General features: G+C 39.0%; 15 non-coding genes across 15 annotated transcripts; all 15 read left to right on the top strand.

The window, feature by feature from the left end:
* Window positions 1–595: 595 nt before the first annotated feature.
* TRNAE-CUC (transfer RNA glutamic acid (anticodon CUC)) lies at window positions 596–667 on the top strand. Its single transcript has one exon. It is a non-coding gene; the product is annotated as a tRNA-Glu (tRNA).
* Window positions 668–1,152: 485 nt separating this feature from the next.
* Window positions 1,153–1,224, top strand: TRNAE-CUC (transfer RNA glutamic acid (anticodon CUC)). Its single transcript has one exon. It is a non-coding gene; the product is annotated as a tRNA-Glu (tRNA).
* Window positions 1,225–1,621: 397 nt separating this feature from the next.
* TRNAE-UUC (transfer RNA glutamic acid (anticodon UUC)) lies at window positions 1,622–1,693 on the top strand. Its single transcript has one exon. It is a non-coding gene; the product is annotated as a tRNA-Glu (tRNA).
* A 482-nt stretch (window positions 1,694–2,175) lies between these two features.
* TRNAE-CUC (transfer RNA glutamic acid (anticodon CUC)) lies at window positions 2,176–2,247 on the top strand. Its single transcript has one exon. It is a non-coding gene; the product is annotated as a tRNA-Glu (tRNA).
* A 1,040-nt stretch (window positions 2,248–3,287) lies between these two features.
* On the top strand, window positions 3,288–3,359 carry TRNAE-CUC (transfer RNA glutamic acid (anticodon CUC)). The gene has a single exon. It is a non-coding gene; the product is annotated as a tRNA-Glu (tRNA).
* Window positions 3,360–3,842: 483 nt separating this feature from the next.
* On the top strand, window positions 3,843–3,914 carry TRNAE-CUC (transfer RNA glutamic acid (anticodon CUC)). The gene has a single exon. It is a non-coding gene; the product is annotated as a tRNA-Glu (tRNA).
* A 1,028-nt stretch (window positions 3,915–4,942) lies between these two features.
* Window positions 4,943–5,014, top strand: TRNAE-CUC (transfer RNA glutamic acid (anticodon CUC)). The gene has a single exon. It is a non-coding gene; the product is annotated as a tRNA-Glu (tRNA).
* A 485-nt stretch (window positions 5,015–5,499) lies between these two features.
* Window positions 5,500–5,571, top strand: TRNAE-CUC (transfer RNA glutamic acid (anticodon CUC)). Its single transcript has one exon. It is a non-coding gene; the product is annotated as a tRNA-Glu (tRNA).
* A 397-nt stretch (window positions 5,572–5,968) lies between these two features.
* On the top strand, window positions 5,969–6,040 carry TRNAE-UUC (transfer RNA glutamic acid (anticodon UUC)). The gene has a single exon. It is a non-coding gene; the product is annotated as a tRNA-Glu (tRNA).
* Window positions 6,041–6,522: 482 nt separating this feature from the next.
* TRNAE-CUC (transfer RNA glutamic acid (anticodon CUC)) lies at window positions 6,523–6,594 on the top strand. Its single transcript has one exon. It is a non-coding gene; the product is annotated as a tRNA-Glu (tRNA).
* Window positions 6,595–7,077: 483 nt separating this feature from the next.
* TRNAE-CUC (transfer RNA glutamic acid (anticodon CUC)) lies at window positions 7,078–7,149 on the top strand. The gene has a single exon. It is a non-coding gene; the product is annotated as a tRNA-Glu (tRNA).
* Window positions 7,150–7,632: 483 nt separating this feature from the next.
* TRNAE-CUC (transfer RNA glutamic acid (anticodon CUC)) lies at window positions 7,633–7,704 on the top strand. Its single transcript has one exon. It is a non-coding gene; the product is annotated as a tRNA-Glu (tRNA).
* A 483-nt stretch (window positions 7,705–8,187) lies between these two features.
* On the top strand, window positions 8,188–8,259 carry TRNAE-CUC (transfer RNA glutamic acid (anticodon CUC)). Its single transcript has one exon. It is a non-coding gene; the product is annotated as a tRNA-Glu (tRNA).
* A 1,687-nt stretch (window positions 8,260–9,946) lies between these two features.
* On the top strand, window positions 9,947–10,018 carry TRNAE-CUC (transfer RNA glutamic acid (anticodon CUC)). Its single transcript has one exon. It is a non-coding gene; the product is annotated as a tRNA-Glu (tRNA).
* Window positions 10,019–20,712: 10,694 nt separating this feature from the next.
* On the top strand, window positions 20,713–20,784 carry TRNAE-CUC (transfer RNA glutamic acid (anticodon CUC)). The gene has a single exon. It is a non-coding gene; the product is annotated as a tRNA-Glu (tRNA).
* The last annotated feature ends 218 nt before the right edge of the window (window positions 20,785–21,002 follow it).

A 21,002-nucleotide genomic window follows, 5' to 3' on the forward strand; every position in this document is an offset into this window, starting at 1 on the left:
TTATTTTGTTCTTTTATTTATTTTCATATTACTTACTCTAAAACTTATCTGCTCCCATATGGTCTAGCGGTTAGGATTCCTGGTGGCCTGGATTCGACTCCCGGTATGGGAATGAGCCTCCATTTAGACTTGAACCTGCATTCGATGGTTGAGTGGGTCAGTTTAATGTTTCGGGATGAAAGTGCTTTTGTGGCCAAAAATCGGAATGTGCCTTTTCTTCATTTTGCACAAGATACTATTTTGGCTTTAGGTTTTGAATAATTCCCATCTCTCCCTTATCACTCCAAGTTGTCAAGGAAGTCAGAAGCACCATTGTCCTGTCAGTCAATTTGGCTTTCCTTGATTTTTGATTGATAATGTTTTGGCATTCAATGTAAAAGAGCTGTGGCCTTCAAGTCTGGTGGAAGAAAAAAGCCATGAAAATAGGAAAGAAAAGTACCCCATTTGAAGTTCAAACTAAGACTGACACACTACCTACTGCACTAGCGAGACCAGACATTTTCACCCCATCGCAACATGGATAAATGAAAGCAAGTAATGACTTTTTACTTTATTAATTTTTTTTTTTATATTACATACACTAAACCTTATCTGCTCCCATATGGTCTAGCGGTTAGGATTCCTGGTTCTCACCCAGGTGGCCCAGGTTCGACTCCCGGTATGGGAGTGAGCCTCCATTTAGACTTGAACCTGCATTTGATGGTCGAGTGGGTCAGTTTAATGTTTCTGGATGAAAGTGCTTTTGTGGCCAAAAATCGGAATGTGACTTTTCTTCATTTTGCACAAGATACTATTTTGGCTTTAGGTTTTGAATAATTCCCATCTCTCCCTTATCACTCCAAGTTGTCAAGGAAGTCAGAAGCACCATTGTCCTGTCAGTCAATTTGGCTTTCCTTGATTTTTGATTGATAATGTTTTGGCATTCAATGTAAAAGAGCTGTGGCCTTCAAGTCTGGTGGAAGAAAAAAGCCATGAAAATAGGAAAGAAAAGTACCCCATTTGAAGTTCAAACTAAGACTGACACACTACCTACTGCACTAGCGAGACCAGACATTTTCACCCCATCGCAACATGGATAAATTAAAGCAAGTAATGACTTTTTATTTTGTTCTTTTATTTATTTTCATATTACTTACTCTAAAACTTATCTGCTCCCATATGGTCTAGCGGTTAGGATTCCTGGTTCTCACCCAGGTGGCCTGGGTTTGACTCCCGGTATGGGAATGTGCCTCCGTTTAGACTTGAACCTGCATTCGATGGTTGCGTGGGTCAGTTTAATGTTTCTGGATGAAAGTGCTTTTGTGGCCAAAAATCTGAATGTACCTTTTCTTCATTTTGCACAAGATACTATTTTGGCTTTAGGTTTTGAATAATTCTCAACTCTCCCTTATCACTCCAAGTTGTCAAGGAAGTCAGAAGCACCATTGTCCTCTCCGTCAATTTGGCTTTCCTTCATTTTTGATTGATAATGTTTTGGCATTCAATGTAAAAGAGCTGTGGCCTTCAAGTCTGGTGGACCAGACATTTTCACCCCATCGCAACATGGATAAATTAAAGCAAGTAATGACTTTTTACTTCATTATTTTTTTTTTATATATTACATACACATAACCTTGTCTGCTCCCATATGGTCTAGCGGTTAGGATTCCTGGTTTTCACCCAGGTGGCCTGGGTTTGACTCCCGGTATGGGAATGAGCCTCCATTTAGACTTGAACCTGCATTCGATCGTCGAGTGGGTAAGTTTAATGTTTCTGGATGAAAGTGCTTTTGTGGCTAAAAATCTGAATGTGCATTTTCTTCATTTTGCACAAGATACTATTTTGGCTTTAGGTTTTGAATAATTCCCATCTCTCCCTTATCACTCCAAGTTGTCAAGGAAGTCAGAAGCACCATTGTCCTGACCGTCAATTTGGCTTTCCTTCATTTTTGATTGATAATGTTTTGGCATTCAATGTAAAAGAGCTGTGGCCTTCAAGTCTGGTGGAAGAAAAAAGCCATGAAAATAGGAAAGAAAAGTACCCCATTTGAAGTTCAAACTAAGACTGACACACTACCTACTGCACTAGCGAGACCAGACATTTTCATCCCATCGCAACATGGATAAATTAAAGCAAGTAATTACTTTTTACTTTATTAATTTTTTTTTTATATTACATACACAAAACCTTATCTGCTCCCATATAGTCTAGCGGTTAGGGTTCCTGGTTCTCACCCAGGTGGCCCGGGTTTGACTCCCGGTATGGGAATGAGCCTCCATTTAGACTTGAACCTGCATTTGATTGTTGAGTGGGTCAGTTTAATGTTTCTGGATGAAAGTGCTTTTGTTGCCAAAAATCTGAATGTGCCTTTTCTTCATTTTGCACAAGATACTATTTTGGCTTTAGGTTTTGAATAATTACCATCTCTCCCTTATCACTCCAAGTTGTCAAGGAAGTCAGAAGCACCATTGTCCTCTCCGTCAATTTGGCTTTCCTTCATTTTTTATTGATAATGTTTTGGCATTCAATGTAAAAGAGCTGTGGCCTTCAAGTCTGGTGGAAGAGAAAAGCCATGAAAATAGGAAAGAAAAGTACCCCATTTGAAGTTCAAACTAAGACTGACACACTACCTACTGCACTAGCGAGACCAGACATTTTCACCCCATCGCAACATGGATAAATTAAAGCAAGTAATGACTTTTTATTTTGTTCTTTTATTTATTTTCATATTACTTACTCTAAAACTTATCTGCTCCCATATGGTCTAGCGGTTAGGATTCCTGGTACTCACCTGGGTGGCCTGGGTTCGACTCCCGGTATGGGAATGAGCCTCCATTTAGGCTTGAACCTGCATTCGGTGGTCGAGTGGGTCAGTTTAATGTTTCTGGATGAAAGTGCTTTTGTGGCCAAAAATCTGAATGTGCCTGTTCTTCATTTTGCACAAGATACTATTTTGGCTTTATGTTTTGAATAATTCCCATCTCTCCCTTATCACTCCAAGTTGTCAAGGAGGTCAGAAGCACCATTGTCCTCTCCGTCAATTTGGCTTTCCTTGATTTTTGATTGATAATGTTTTGGCATTCAATGTAAAAGAGCTGTGGCCTTCAAGTCTGGTGGAAGAAAAAAGCCATGAAAATAGGAAAGAAAAGTACCCCATTTGAAGTTCAAACTAAGACTGACACACTACCTACTGCACTAGCGAGACCAGACATTTTCACCCCATCGCAACATGGATAAATTAAAGCAAGTAATGACTTTTTACTTTATAAATTTTTTTTTTTATATTACATACACAAAACCTTATCTGCTCCCATATGGTCTAGCGGTTAGGATTCCTGGTTCTCACCCAGGTGGCCCGGGTTCGACTCCCGGTATGGGAATGAGCCTCCATTTAGACTTGAACCTGCATTCGATGGTCGAGTGGGTCAGTTTAATGTTTCGGGATGAAGGTGCTTTTGTGGCCAAAAATCGGAATGTGCCTTTTCTTCATTTTGCACAAGATACTATTTTGGCTTTATGTTTTGAATAATTCCCATCTCTCCCTTATCACTCCAAGTTGTCAAGGAAGTCAGAAGCACCATTGTCCTGTCAGTCAATTTTGCTTTCCTTGATTTTTGATTGATAATGTTTTGGCATTCAATGTAAAAGAGCTGTGGCCTTCAAGTCTGGTGGAAGAAAAAAGCCATGAAAATAGGAAAGAAAAGTACCCCATTTGAAGTTCAAACTAAGACTGACACACTACCTACTGCACTAGCGAGACCAGACCTTTTCACCCCATCGCAACATGGATAAATTAAAGCAAGTAATGACTTTTTACTTTATTAATTTTTTTTTTTATATTACATACACAAAACCTTATCTGCTCCCATATGGTCTAGCGGTTAGGATTCCTGGTTCTCACCCAGGTGGCCCAGGTTCGACTCCCGGTATGGGAATGAGCCTCCATTTAGACTTGAACCTGCATTCGATGGTTGAGTGGGTCAGTTTAATGTTTCGGGATGAAAGTGCTTTTGTGGCCAAAAATCGGAATGTGCCTTTTCTTCATTTTGCACAAGATACTATTTTGGCTTTAGGTTTTGAATAATTCCCATCTCTCCCTTATCACTCCAAGTTTTCAAGGAAGTCAGAAGCACCATTGTCCTGTCAGTCAATTTGGCTTTCCTTGATTTTTGATTGATAATGTTTTGGCATTCAATGTAAAAGAGCTGTGGCCTTCAAGTCTGGTGGAAGAAAAAAGCCATGAAAATAGGAAAGAAAAGTACCCCATTTGAAGTTCAAACTAAGACTGACACACTACCTACTGCACTAGCGAGACCAGACATTTTCACCCCATCGCAACATGGATAAATTAAAGCAAGTAATGACTTTTTATTTTGTTCTTTTATTTATTTTCATATTACTTACTCTAAAACTTATCTGCTCCCATATGGTCTAGCGGTTAGGATTCCTGGTGGCCTGGATTCGACTCCCGGTATGGGAATGAGCCTCCATTTAGACTTGAACCTGCATTCGATGGTTGAGTGGGTCAGTTTAATGTTTCGGGATGAAAGTGCTTTTGTGGCCAAAAATCGGAATGTGCCTTTTCTTCATTTTGCACAAGATACTATTTTGGCTTTAGGTTTTGAATAATTCCCATCTCTCCCTTATCACTCCAAGTTGTCAAGGAAGTCAGAAGCACCATTGTCCTGTCAGTCAATTTGGCTTTCCTTGATTTTTGATTGATAATGTTTTGGCATTCAATGTAAAAGAGCTGTGGCCTTCAAGTCTGGTGGAAGAAAAAAGCCATGAAAATAGGAAAGAAAAGTACCCCATTTGAAGTTCAAACTAAGACTGACACACTACCTACTGCACTAGCGAGACCAGACATTTTCACCCCATCGCAACATGGATAAATGAAAGCAAGTAATGACTTTTTACTTTATTAATTTTTTTTTTTATATTACATACACTAAACCTTATCTGCTCCCATATGGTCTAGCGGTTAGGATTCCTGGTTCTCACCCAGGTGGCCCAGGTTCGACTCCCGGTATGGGAGTGAGCCTCCATTTAGACTTGAACCTGCATTTGATGGTCGAGTGGGTCAGTTTAATGTTTCTGGATGAAAGTGCTTTTGTGGCCAAAAATCGGAATGTGACTTTTCTTCATTTTGCACAAGATACTATTTTGGCTTTAGGTTTTGAATAATTCCCATCTCTCCCTTATCACTCCAAGTTGTCAAGGAAGTCAGAAGCACCATTGTCCTGTCAGTCAATTTGGCTTTCCTTGATTTTTGATTGATAATGTTTTGGCATTCAATGTAAAAGAGCTGTGGCCTTCAAGTCTGGTGGAAGAAAAAAGCCATGAAAATAGGAAAGAAAAGTACCCCATTTGAAGTTCAAACTAAGACTGACACACTACCTACTGCACTAGCGAGACCAGACATTTTCACCCCATCGCAACATGGATAAATTAAAGCAAGTAATGACTTTTTATTTTGTTCTTTTATTTATTTTCATATTACTTACTCTAAAACTTATCTGCTCCCATATGGTCTAGCGGTTAGGATTCCTGGTTCTCACCCAGGTGGCCTGGGTTTGACTCCCGGTATGGGAATGTGCCTCCGTTTAGACTTGAACCTGCATTCGATGGTTGCGTGGGTCAGTTTAATGTTTCTGGATGAAAGTGCTTTTGTGGCCAAAAATCTGAATGTACCTTTTCTTCATTTTGCACAAGATACTATTTTGGCTTTAGGTTTTGAATAATTCTCAACTCTCCCTTATCACTCCAAGTTGTCAAGGAAGTCAGAAGCACCATTGTCCTCTCCGTCAATTTGGCTTTCCTTCATTTTTGATTGATAATGTTTTGGCATTCAATGTAAAAGAGCTGTGGCCTTCAAGTCTGGTGGACCAGACATTTTCACCCCATCGCAACATGGATAAATTAAAGCAAGTAATGACTTTTTACTTCATTATTTTTTTTTTATATATTACATACACATAACCTTGTCTGCTCCCATATGGTCTAGCGGTTAGGATTCCTGGTTTTCACCCAGGTGGCCTGGGTTTGACTCCCGGTATGGGAATGAGCCTCCATTTAGACTTGAACCTGCATTCGATCGTCGAGTGGGTAAGTTTAATGTTTCTGGATGAAAGTGCTTTTGTGGCTAAAAATCTGAATGTGCATTTTCTTCATTTTGCACAAGATACTATTTTGGCTTTAGGTTTTGAATAATTCCCATCTCTCCCTTATCACTCCAAGTTGTCAAGGAAGTCAGAAGCACCATTGTCCTGACCGTCAATTTGGCTTTCCTTCATTTTTGATTGATAATGTTTTGGCATTCAATGTAAAAGAGCTGTGGCCTTCAAGTCTGGTGGAAGAAAAAAGCCATGAAAATAGGAAAGAAAAGTACCCCATTTGAAGTTCAAACTAAGACTGACACACTACCTACTGCACTAGCGAGACCAGACATTTTCATCCCATCGCAACATGGATAAATTAAAGCAAGTAATGACTTTTTACTTTATTAATTTTTTTTTTATATTACATACACAAAACCTTATCTGCTCCCATATAGTCTAGCGGTTAGGGTTCCTGGTTCTCACCCAGGTGGCCCGGGTTTGACTCCCGGTATGGGAATGAGCCTCCATTTAGACTTGAACCTGCATTTGATTGTTGAGTGGGTCAGTTTAATGTTTCTGGATGAAAGTGCTTTTGTTGCCAAAAATCTGAATGTGCCTTTTCTTCATTTTGCACAAGATACTATTTTGGCTTTAGGTTTTGAATAATTACCATCTCTCCCTTATCACTCCAAGTTGTCAAGGAAGTCAGAAGCACCATTGTCCTCTCCGTCAATTTGGCTTTCCTTCATTTTTTATTGATAATGTTTTGGCATTCAATGTAAAAGAGCTGTGGCCTTCAAGTCTGGTGGAAGAGAAAAGCCATGAAAATAGGAAAGAAAAGTACCCCATTTGAAGTTCAAACTAAGACTCACACACTACCTACTGCACTAGCGAGACCAGACATTTTCACCCCATTGCAACATGGATAACTTAAAGCAAGTAATGACTTTTTACTTTATTATTATTTTTTTTTATATTACATACACAAAACTTTATCTGCTCCCATGTAGTCTAGCGGTTAGGATTCCTGGTTCTCACCCAGGTGGCCCGGGTTTGACTCCCGGTATGGGAATGAGCCTCCATTTAGACTTGAACCTGCATTCGATGGTCGAGTGGGTCAGTTTAATGTTTCTGGATGAAAGTGCTTTTGTGGCCAAAAATTTGAATGTGCCTTTTCTTCATTTTGCACAAGATACTATTTTGGCTTTAGGTTTTGAATGATTACCATCTCTCCCTTATCACTCCAAGTTGTCAAGGAAGTCAGAAGCACCATTGTCCTCTCCGTCAATTTGGCTTTCCTTCATTTTTGATTGATAATGTTTTGGCATTCAATGTAAAAGAGCTGTGGCCTTCAAGTCTGGTGGAAGAGAAAAGCCATGAAAATAGGAAAGAAAAGTACCCCATTTGAAGTTCAAACTAAGATTGACACACTACCTACTGCACTAGCGAGACCAGACATTTTCACCCCATCGCAACATGGATAAATTAAAGCAAGTAATGACTTTTTACTTTATTCATTTTTTTTTAAATATTACATACACAAAACATTATCTGCTCCCGTATGGTCTAGCGGTTAGGATTCCTGGTTCTCACCCAGGTGGCCTGGGTTTGTCTCCCGGTATGGGAATGATCCTCCATTTAGACTTGAACCTGCATTCGATGGGCGAGTGGGTCAGTTTAATGTTTCTGGATGAAAGTGCTTTTGTGGCCAAAAATTTGAATGTGCCTTTTCTTCATTTTGCACAAGATACTATTTTGGCTTTAGGTTTTGAATAATTCCCAACTCTCCCTTATCTCTCCAAGTTGTCAAGGAAGTTAGAAGCACCATTGTCCTCTCCGTCAATTTGGCTTTCCTTCATTTTCGATTGATAATGTTTTGGCATTCAATGTAAAAGAGTTGTGGCCTTCAAGTCTGGTGGAAGAAAAAAGCCATGAAAATAGGAAAGAAAAGTACCCCATTTGAAGTTCAAACTAAGACTGACACACTACCTACTGCACTAGCGAGACCATACATTTTCACCCCATCGCAACATGGATAAATTAAAGCAAGTAATGACTTTTTACTTTATTATTTTTTTATTTAATATTACATACACAAAATGTTATCTGCTCCCATATGGTCTAGCGGTTAGGATTCCTGGTTCTCATCCAGGTGGCCTGGGTTTGAGTCCCGGTATGGGAATGAGCCTACATTTAGACATGAACCTGCATTTTATGGTCGAGTGGGTCAGTTTAATGTTTCTGGATGAAACAGTGCTTTTGTGGCCAAAAATCTGAATGTGCCTTTTCTTCATTTTGCACAAGATACTATTTTGGCTTTAGGTTTTGAATAATTCCCAACTCTCCCTTATCACTCCAAGTTGTCAAGGAAGTCAGAAGCACCATTGTCCTCTCCGTCAATTTGGCTTTCCTTCATTTTCGATTGATAATGTTTTGGCATTCAATGTAAAAGAGCTGTGGCCTTCAAGTCTGGTGGAAGAAAAAAGCCATGAAAATAGGAAAGAAAAGTACCCCATTTGAAGTTCAAACTAAGACTGACACACTACCTACTGCACTAGCGAGACCAGACATTTTCACCCCATCGCAAAATGGATAAATTAAAGCAAGTAATGACTTTTTATTTTGTTCTTTTATTTATTTTTATATTACTTACTCTAAAACTTATCTGCTCCCATATGGTCTAGCGCAAGGGATTCTTGGTTATCACCCAGGTGGCCCGGGTTCGACTCCCGGTATGGATAAATTAAAGCAAGTAATGACTTTTTATTTGGTATGGGTATGGGAATGAGCCTACATTTAGACTTGAACCTGCATTTGATGGTCGAGTGGGTCAGTTTAAAGTTTCTGGATGAAAGTGCTTTTGTGGCCAAAAATCTGAATGTGCCTTTTCTTCATTTTCCACAAGATACTATTTTGGCTTTAGGTTTTGAATAATTCCCATCTCTCCCTTATCACTCCAAGTTGTCAAGGAAGTCAGCAGCACCATTGTGCTCTCCGTCAATTTGGCTTTCCTTCATTTTTGATTGATAATATTTTGGCATTCAATGTAAAAGAGCTGTGGCCTTCAAGTCTGGTGGAAGAAAAAAGCCATGAAAATAGGAAAGAAAAGTACCCCATTTGAAGTTCAAACTAAGACTGACACACTACCTACTGCACTAGCGAGACCAGACATTTTCACCCCATCGCAACATGGATAAATTAAAGCAAGTAATGACTTTTTATTTTGTTCTTTTATTTATTTTTATATTACTTTCTCTAAACCTTATCTGCTCCCATATGGTCTAGCGCTTAGGATTCCTGGTTATCACCCAGGTGGCCCGGGTTCGACTCCCAGTATGGATAAATTAAAGCAAGTAATGACTTTTTATTTTATATGGGTATGGGAATGAGCCTCCATTTAGACTTGAACCTGCATTTGATTGTTGAGTGGGTCAGTTTAATGTTTCTGGATGAAAGTGCTTTTGTTGCCAAAAATCTGAATGTGCCTTTTCTTCATTTTGCACAAGATACTATTTTGGCTTTAGGTTTTGAATAATTACCATCTCTCCCTTATCACTCCAAGTTGTCAAGGAAGTCAGAAGCACCATTGTCCTCTCCGTCAATTTGGCTTTCCTTCATTTTTAATTGATAATGTTTTGACATTCAATGTAAAAGAGCTGTGGCCTTCAAGTCTGGTGGAAGAAAAAAAACATAAAAATAGGAAAGAAAAGTACCCCATTTGAAGTTCAAACTTAGACTGACACACTACCTACTGCACTAGCGAGACCAGACATTTTCACCCCATCACAACATGGATAAATTAAAGCAAGTAATGACTTTTTACTTTATTAATTTTTTTATTTAAATTACATACACTAAACCTTATCTGCTCCCATATGGTCTAGCGGTTAGGATTCCTGGTTCTCAACCAGGTGGCCTGGGTTTGACTCCCGGTATGGGAATGAGCCTTCATTTAGACTTGCACCTGCATTTGATGGTCAGTTTAATGTTTCTGGATGAAAGTGCTTTTGTGGCCAAAAATCTGAATGTGCCTTTTCTTCATTTTGCACAAGATACTATTTTGGCTTTAGGTTTTGAATAATTCCCATCTCTCCCTTATCACTCCAAGTTGTCAAGGAAGTCAGAAGCACCATTGTCCTGTCCGTCAATTTGGCTGTCCTTCATTTTTGATTGATAATGTTTTGGCATTCAATGTAAAAGAGCTGTGGCCTTCAAGTCTGGTGGAAGAAAAAAGCCATGGAAATAGGAAAGAAAAGTACCCCATTTGAAGTTCAAACTAAGACTGTTACACTACCTACTGCACTAGTGTTAGAAGAATTTATAATCTATCAATGAGATTCAAGGAGTCATCAGAATAAATTGAAGTATTGTGGCCTTTTAATCTCATTAATGAGGAGACAAAGCGACATCAGATTAAGTAATCTTTCAGCCTCTGTCTGCTGATATCTTGCGTATCATGGTTTTTATACATGGGATAAACGTATTACTTATTCAGCCAATTACAGACACACAATATTTTACAGATACATCATTATAATTCTTCACACATTAAGTTTGCAGCTGGACTTATCTCTCTTGGCAAAACTATTTCTGTAAGATGGGGGAGGCACTCCCACAAGCATTTTTGCCGCCGTACCATCTCACTCCCTGTGTTTTCTCTGTAAGCTTCGTATGAGAAGCAAGGTCAAAGATAAGTAACCTCAATAGCATGAAAACCTGTCTTAAAGGAACAATGACTTTCTTATTCATTATAAAAGAAACAAGATGAGAACTCCAGACAAGATGGCCGCTGCACAAAATTACTCACATCATATAAAGAATAGAAAATGGAGACTGCCCACCACCCTCACACTTGATAACATATTCAACACTTTGGTCTCCATCACATAACCATAAATTTATAATAAAACTTTTCTGACATTCCTCCCTGTTGTAAATTTAACAAGAAAGGTTCTGTGAGACATCTAAAACATATTCTTTCTTTAAGTTTTCACCAGTCCTTCAGAATTTTGACAATCGTCATGAGGTGTTTCCAAGTCATGGTATACGTTCTCACTTTGAATCTCTTGGTACATTGTTTTAGTAATTGAAGTGTCAATGAGTCTCTGAATTAGTCCCCTAATGCAGGAAATGCAACAACATCCACGAGTTACAAGTATGGCTGCCACTGCTGCTGAGGAAATCAATAGACTGAATATGTGGTTACTCCATTTTCCAAACCATCCTACAAGCCAATTAGTGAAGATGTAATTTACTCCAGAGCTCTCCACAAGTTCTTCGGACAGGGAATTGAGTCCTTCCAATGCCTTGGTAATACTGCCATCAGGAGCTATATATTTGGGAATAAAAGTACAACAGAAAATACCAAACATTTTACAGACACCCCCTTTTTCTGCTAGTAACATATCCAGGGCCATTCTATTTTACTATGTCATTAAAGATGTAGGTCCCAACTGATCTGCAATGTCCTTTACTGCATCTATGGTATAATTAACAAATCTCTGTTGATTGTAATAAATATAATTAATCCAGTCGACATTCTTATTTATTGTAGACCACCAGAAAAGTACAGACTCTAAGTCTGATGCAATCTGATTTCGGGCCTTAAGCTCATTTGGCACCCCTCTGGGTACTCCTATTTTCCTATTTCATCTATGTATATTCTATGGTCAAAGGAACCTCCAGGGATAGACCGCTTATAGCGATTCAGATAGTCTCTAGGGCTTTTTCTCCTTCTCTGAAGCTCAAGGGCTGAAAACAAGTGGAATGGCAACAGAAGCTGAACCAGAGTTCAGCTTCCCTGCCACTTGGCCAGTAGCCTCCACATAGCCACCAGAGATCAGTCCTTGCCCTTGTCTCGTTGGTAAACTAATTACCATTATCGGTACCAATATCTATGGTGGTTTCACAAAACTCTTCAGTGAGGTTCCCGACTTTCTTACCTTGCCCATTCCTCAGAAAGCAGGTGTTGTTGCCTGGGTAAGCCACCACTAAGGGAGGGATTTAATTTCTCTCCACAGGTGGGTACAATAAAGAGAATGTCTTACATATTTGATCACCTGGATTATATGATGCCTTATATAAAGATAACACGCATTGCAGACCTTGTGGGTTCTCCTTATCTGAAAGGTATAGTAACCAGATGTGGCCTAGCTTTCACGCTAGCGATACACTTAGTTCAATTATCATGGATTGCAGTGTATCTCACCCAGGCTAACTATTCGTTTTTATCACTGTAACCTGTTTCTAATGCCAATTTATCTTCATAGGTGAAGTTGGCCAGATAAACTATAGAGGGTAGATCTATCTCTCGGGGCTAAAGGACTTTCCGTTAAATCTTTTTTCTTAACTTCAATAAAGAAATGACCTATAGGATCAGTACCTGAAACATCAGCTCCTATAGCATATAGTCCCTTATCCTTTTATTAGGATTTTGGATACAGTTGGTAGAACTTGTACAGTGAGAGGTAAATTTCTTCATAATAATTAACTTTTCTTTTAAAAAGAGATTAATGGGAGTCATCATGGAGTATCCATAATCACTATGGGCTGTGATCCATTGGGCCGAAGACCATGAAGAACATCACCTTTTCCTTAGGGTATTTACATAGATAATCCAAATGTATTTATCTGAATATGCTAGTTTGTAAGAAATCCCATACCTTAGGTTGACACACCTTGGACCCCCATAGGATACCTAAAATAACTAATAACATTTTGCCCTGTCTCCTCCCAGGCTCTGGATGTTTTCTTCGCTGAAGTTTGAGACCAGTCACTTCTAACAAATGACCACCCTTTGTAATCAGTCTTTTATAGCCTAGGAGGATAGTGGCAATTCCCTAACTACCTTACAGTGTGATAAGTGTATCCTAGGGGTACGTCCGATTATCTTTACGGCCTTAGGTGTGGTAAGCAGAACCTGATATAGTCCTTCCCAACGAGGATGATACCAGTGTTTTCTTTTTTTTATAACTTTGATCAGAATCCAATTTCCTGACTTCACAGGTTCAGGTTCAGGTACAGGGTCACCTGGAATACAATTAGAGATAGAAACTTCCTTGTTGGTTAACATTTTTGCCATATATTCAACAAGTGTAAAATCGACTCCGCATCCATCCTAGAGAATGGATTTAAATGTGGTATTACAAATGGTCTACCATACATCATTTCAAAAGGTGTCAAACCTGATGCTGTCGGAGTCACATGCATATTTAGGACTACTAATGGTAAACAATATACCCAATTCTTCCCAGTCTCTTCCATTGTTTTATTGAGTTTGTTTTTAGTATGCCATTGTCGCTGTATATTTTCTCAGGTATCCCAAACCTAGGTATTATCTCCTTTACCAATGCTTTAGCGACTGTGATGGCATCTTGGCTTGCTGTGGGGAATACTTCTACCCAATTGGTAAATACATCAATAATCATTAAGCAATATTTCTTCCCTTTGAGTTTCGCATGAGAACCAAGGTCAAAGGTAACTAACTTTAATAACATACAAAATCAGCATTAATATACTTGTCCTCCATAATGCCAAAAAGGTCTATACAGTGGCAACAGGCTGGGCCAACTACTTGTGAAATGCCCCCTTGGGCAGCATTCAAAACATCATACACATAATCTGTCGGCCACTTTATATTATGAGCATTCTTTACTGCTAAACCTACTAATATTGGCAATAATCAAAACTTCTCCTCCACGGTAAATATTGGTCATAATTGTGTCGCACTGTCACCTACTGTCCTAATGGGACTTTTATCCCTGCAGATATAACAGGCCATGGACAGCATCTTTCTCAAACCTAAAGACACCCAGGTAACATAATCTCTGGGCTCTCATTGCTGCCATGTACTTCTTACATATGAGTGACAACAACCAGTGACCTTCACCTCATTACTCCACATAAAACACCTCAAGTTGTTATTCACAGTACCGCGGCATTTTTACATACATTATAATTATAAACCTCAGACAATAGGGTCTCAACTAATAAAATAATACTATCACCAATCTCATGCTATCACCTCTCAGTTTTGGGTCCCATCAGTTCATTGACAAGTTCTGTACATCAAATAAACAAACAATCAATCAATCAAACAAACACCTTTTATATAAGAAAAACTTCTCTGTCCCCCTGGACAGGGCACCTAGACTGGGTACATTTTATGTCACACTTGTTACTCTTTTCAGAAGGATTTGTACCTTGATCTGAGCTGATTACCTGTAATATCTCCCACCCACAAAAATATTGACAGATACCATATGTTTATCTGACAATTTGTCCCAACCAAATTTTTCTTACCTACTTTGAGATTCAAATTAACACCTCTATACACATACCTAATATATTAGGAAACTAAAAATTATGTTTGGCGCATGTTAAACAGGTTAAACAATTTTTTTTTTTAGAGTAGTTAGTAAAGCCATATGCCGTGAACATTTTAGATATGATTTCTACCATCCCCCCTGTTGAGACATGGCTTGTCCCATGGCTCAATATAACTGCATATCTGAATAAGTTGCTGGGTAGGATGTATTTGTTCTTAAAAGATCCATGTACAAACAGTATGAGATCACTATCTAATAGTGGAATATCTTTACAATCTGATCTTGGTAAGACTCTGTCTGCTATGGAGGATGGGCAATCATGTGGTTCACCATTCTCCGCAGTAGGCATCAAGAATTTAAAGTGGTACATCTTTCTATCATAAATAACACTAATGTGGCGGAAGCTTTTATAGCTTCTGCGGCAGCTACAACTGACTGAACAAGGGGAGGTAAGGCTCTAGCTCTGGGTCGAGTTTTGATGAGTAGTAAGCTAGAGGTCTATCCTTTCCCCCATACTCCTGTGTTAGCACTGAAATCATGTATCCATTTTTACAATCTGCAGTTTGAATAAAGGATTTTGAATAATCAGGTAGTCCAAGCACTGAAGATCCTACAAGAACCTGTTTTATCTGGAAAAAATTGCCTCCTCAGCTTCAGGAGTCCATTTAATGGAATCCTGGGCTGCAAGGGGTTCCTCATAAATCAAACACATCAAAGGTCCTGTAATAGCAGCATAATTGGCTATCCAACTCCTGCAGAAGTTAGTCATACCCAAAAAGGACATCATTTGCCTCTTTGTCAGAGGTTTCGGTGCTTGGAGTATTGCTGACTTTCATCCTTTATACAGATGTTTACCGTCTTGGGTAATATGGTGTATGGAATGCCTGTGTGTTGCCGAGGCTAGTAAGTATATGCCCTAGTACTTCTCCTGTTTAGTGGGTTCCTCTGTCACTGTCAATTACTTCAGGGATCCCATATCGGCATACTATTTCCCTAGCAGTGTTTTTCAGCTGTGGCTTTGGTTACTGGCCATGCCTCAGGCCAGTTTGAAAACACGTCAGTACATATAAGGACATAATTATATACACGAGGACATATTCATATACACTAGGGCATATTCATATACACTCACCTCGGGTAGCTGTATGTAGTCCACCTGCAGTCGCTGGAAGTTGTAATCAGGGCGAGGCGTGTGCTTACTGGGTGTTTTTGTCATTTTACCGGGGTTGTATTTGACGCATGTCAGGCAACCCTTTACATGTCGAGCAGCTGCGTTCTGAAATCCAGGGGCAAACCAGTGTTGTATTGATTTGCCTACTGCAGTCAGAAAGCCTCTTGCTCACCATATTGTGTCATAATCGTGTGCGACTCTAAAGGTGTACCTCGAGTCTATATAGACGTTCACCCTTTTACCTGTGACTAACTTACCTGCTTCTGCGAGTGCCATGAGTTCTGCCTCCTGGGCAGAGCTGCTGGAGGGCAGTGACTTTTTCAGCACTGTCTTACCTTCCTGGACTACTGCATACCCGGTGGTGAAATGTCCTGTCAGCTGATTCCAGTATCTGGATCCATCTACAAAATACTGAACATCATAGTTAGTCAAAGGTCCATCAGTGACACCTGGTAACCCTTGGGCGTCAAATTGCATTAAACTGTGACAATCAGACTCATGTTCCATATCAAACAAGTCATTGTCATTTGCAAGTTCATACATTAACGATCTGACATCCCCCCTTCCCCTCCTTCCTCTACAAACATAGGCATAGTGATGGTTGTGTGGTGCTGGGTGGTTTTGGATAGCAGTAAACCTATATGGGAAAATTACAACAATAATAAGACTGTTTCCTGAGCACATATGTCAAAGAGATACAACACAAAAGCAAATTATCAACATATTGCAATAGATAAGTGGTGGAGTGTTTGGGGGACCACCTATCCAACAGCTCCTTCATTGCACAGATGACAATATCAGGGGAATGTGCTGCACCCTGAGGAAACACCATCCAGGAATACTGTTTGTCTAAAGGAGAAAAACCTAATATTATAGGGAGATACAATGGGAGTTATCAGTTTATTACCTGATAACTTATCAATCTATCATTTATGCAGACCATGCTTGTTAAATATTTCAACATAGAGCAGCAGCAGCAGCTCTCTACCTTCCTTCTAACATGCTCATACACTGCATTCAGCAGCAGCTCTCTACCTTCCTTCTAACATACTCATACACTGCATTCAGCAGCAGCTCTCTACCTTCCTTCTAACATGCTCATACACTGGATTCAGCTGCTGCCCTCTACCTTCCTTCTAACATGCTCATACACTGCATTCAGCTGCTGCTCTCTACCTTCCTTCTAACATGCTCATACACTGCATTCAGCAGCAGCTCTCTACCTTCCTTCTAACATGCTCATATACTGCATTCAGCAGCAGCTCTCTACCTTCCTTCTAACATTCTCATACACTGCATTCAGCAGCAGCTCTCTACCTTCCTTCTAACATGCTCATACACTGCATTCAGCTGCTGCCCTCAGCCCCCACCTTTTCTTTTAACTCTATAAGCTTCAGTGAGCCAAAATGCTGTAATGAAACAAAATTTCTGCTATATTCATAACTCTAAAACCCTATAGATACGGTACATAAAAACAACAACAAACCAGTCTTTTACACAAACTTATACGTCCGTTCATAAGCCATATTAACAAATGAAACCCTATATAGCCAAGTATGGAGAACAAGATAATTTGGAACACAGTTTGAAGTATAATCATCAGCCATCCGGCTATTCCCTTAAATCAATTAGCTGGATTTAAGAAAGAAAAGGTCTTATTCCACCAGGAGTCTTTGTTAACCTCTTGTTCTTGTAGCTACTTCTCTCTGATCTCAGCTATTTTTGTTAGACTAGTTTTAACACATACGTTGCCTGCAGGATCAATATAATGGCAACATTTTATTATTATTATTATTATTATTATTCGTATTACCTTTCTCTTTGTTTCTTCAACTCCTACAATTTAGTACAAGTTCAAGGCTTTCTATAATCACCTAAACCCAATCACATTGGAAATATCCACATTAGTGTAACCATCAATCATCAAACCTTCTTTTACTTGCTGTAACTCACTAATTGGATGTATTGCCCTGTTCTAGGCTTTGACATTCTGCTTATCATGGTTAGTTCATCATCATCATCATGTTAGGTGACATACAATACATTGGTGAAGCATGCAGGGTTATAATTGCTGTAAGAACATCACTCTAATATCCGTATTAACTAAATCCAACCATTTATAATACTTTTTCTTTTCTACATTATTTTTACAATACAGAGCAACAGTTTTCAGCACTTTAATATCTAGAGTACTCCCAAATGTGGAGCTGGAAGCACAGATCTCCACCCGTTCCACATTTTGTATACTTTCTTACCATGTGCCTAGATCATTATGATCATACGTCTTCCTTCTGGATATGCCACACACCTTGTCCCCTGCAGTGGGGTTTTACCATAACCCCAAAATTCACTCTCATCTACAGAAGTCCCAAACTACAGGGACACAATATGGACCTTGTCAGACAACCTTTAATAGGCAATATCATCGTACTAAGCCTTACTACTACACGTCACATTCTGCTTCTATAGCATAGCAGTCAGAGATAAGTAACTCAAGCACAGGCACAGAAATATACAATAGAGAAACACTCTTATAGATACAAAGAATCAAAGTATCAGTCACTACACTACACATTCGCTGCTTCACTCCCTACCAACTCCTGCTACTGAGTGTAACACAGAGCATTAGACTAGACTGCGGACCTTTTATGGGATTCAGAGACTTTTACCGTCCCTCATAGCAGACAGACAGTTCAGGAGTAACCCTTCACTTGCCGCATACATTCACACACCTTTCAAAGGTCCTTCTATTACCCACTCACTGTATTGTTAGTGACAGAACAGTCCATACATCCACATCACAAGTGAACACAACAGAGAAGTATAGTAGAAAACGCTTATAACCCCAACATAAACGATGCAGAACTTATGTATACAAAACGAGTCATACATACACTTCTATCTTACTTTTCTTAATTGTTAATTCACTAACTCACTCCTGAACAAGAGCGCAACAATAGTCACAACGTGGACGTGCAAGAGTGCTGTCCAGATTCGCGGACGGGACTGGTTACCCGCCACTTCACACACTGAGTTTATAATAAAATGTCTCAACTTAGATCCACGTTCTGGTGGATAAGTCTGTAAAACACAGAGAGACTATACCATATACTTCTGTTCATTCAAGCAGCAAACATACAATTAATATAACAATATTACATATTTTACAATATTACACATATTCTGCAATCTGTAATATAAACCCACATTTTCCTATGAAGATTGAACATCAAATCATTAATTAAATCAGTTTATATAGCCAATATGACGTATGCACACCAGGAGATAGCGAGACCGCGTGTACAATACCACTGGCACATGTCTATATAATATAATGCAGTAAAGATAAGGGTTTGTTTATTATATACAATGGTTAGCTGAGCAGATGGAATTCCTGTGACTCCCTGTCTGGTAACTCACACAATAGAAGCAGTAACTTCTGTTCTCCCACAAGACACTTCTTCATTCTCCATGTTAATGCGTTAGTAAAAAAGTTTATTTTCTTAATGTTTTCTATCACATTCACCAATATTTACAAGTATTATGCTGATCAGTCTTACACTTCATGTTCCTGGGTGTTTTAACAGTATCTTTTCTATGAATTTGTCCTGGTAACAATTTTACCTAGGACCACACCTAATTGGACTCCCTTATACACACAGGGTTTTATTTATTTAACCCTCATACATTCATTCTCCACAGTCAAGGAGTCTCATATATGATTCATATCATACATTCACAGAAGCAGAAACCTATATACATCATTACCTTACACAGCACAATTCAGACACTTACAAAGACAAACAGCTGTTCCCCTCATATCTCAATCATTCAATGCTTTTAACCACAATATTGAACTTTAGACAACAAATAATCCTAATACTCTATAATCCTTAATCTATAGGAGATCCTCCAAATCTCCAAGTACTTTATCTTTTACGTGCGGCACATTGTTATTTATTACCTGTAGCCTTCTCACACAGGCTATGGACTACTAACCTCGAGAACCGTTATTCCCAGGTTTTTATATTAAGACCTGTGCTTAATATAACTAAGACCCAGTCTTAGTACCTAAGGACCACTTAGGTTTTGTTTCCTTTTTTTGTTTGTTTTTTTATCACATAACCTTATAACATCTAAATATGAAAAATAATAAAAACATATAAAAACAAAATTATATTACCTTTATTCAGATGAAAACTTGAATCCTCAATTCCTCTCTATACGTTCTTTTAGAATCCTTCACTCCAGCCCCCATACGTCCCATAAGACTGGCCTCTATTTGACAGCAATTAGCTGGAGGTCTTTCTTTTAGTGAGCTGATAGAATAACTCAGCCCGTGCACGGTAAGCAGTCCTCGGGAAGACGAGCGGTCAGGAGATGTTGTATTCCCGGCTTCGAAGGACCAAATGTTAGAAGAATTTATAATCTATCAATGAGATTCAAGGAGTCATCGGAATAAATTGAAGTATTGTGGCCTTTTATTCTCATTAATGAGGAGACAAAGCGACATCAGATTAAGTCATCTTTCAGCCTCTGTCTGCTGATATCTTGCGTATCATGGTTTTTATACATGGGATAAACGTATTACTTATTCAGCCAATTACAGACACACAATATATTACAGATACATCATTATAATTCTTCACACATTAAGTTTGCAGCTGGACTTATCTCTCTTGGCAAAACTATTTCTGTAAGATGGGGGAGGCACTCCCACAAGCATTTTTGCCGCCGTACCATCTCACTCCCTGTGTTTTCTCTGTAAGCTTCGTATGAGAAGCAAGGTCAAAGATAAGTAACCTCAATAGCATGAAAACCTGTCTTAAAGGAACAATGACTTTCTTATTCATTATAAAAGAAACAAGATGAGAACTCCAGACAAGATGGCCGCTGCACGAAATTACACACATCATATAAAGAATAGAAAATGGAGACTGCCCACCACCCTCACACTTGATAACATATTCAACACTTTGGTCTCCATCACATAAACATCAATTTAAAATAAAACTTTTCTGACAACTAGCGAGACCAGACATTTTCACCCCATCGCAACATGGATAAATTAAAGCAAGTAATGACTTTAATTTTATTCTTTATTTTTTTTATATTACATACACACAACCTTATCTGCTCCCATATGGTCTAGCGGTTAGGATTCCTGGTTCTCACCCAGGTGGTCTGGGTTCGACTCCCGTTATGGGAATGAGCCTACATTTAGACTTGCATTTGATGGTCGAGTGGGTCAGTTTAATGTTTCTGGATGAAAGTGCTTTTGTGGCCAAAAATCTGAAAGTGCCTTTTCTTCATTTTGCACAAGATACTATTTTGGCTTTAGGTTTTGAATAATTCCCATCTCTCCCTTATCACTCCAAGTTGTCAAGGAAGTCAGAAGCACCATTGTCCTGTCCGTCAATTTGGCTT

Source organism: Rhinoderma darwinii, chromosome 3 (genome assembly GCF_050947455.1).
Source record: "Rhinoderma darwinii isolate aRhiDar2 chromosome 3, aRhiDar2.hap1, whole genome shotgun sequence".
NCBI lineage: Eukaryota > Metazoa > Chordata > Amphibia > Anura > Rhinodermatidae > Rhinoderma > Rhinoderma darwinii.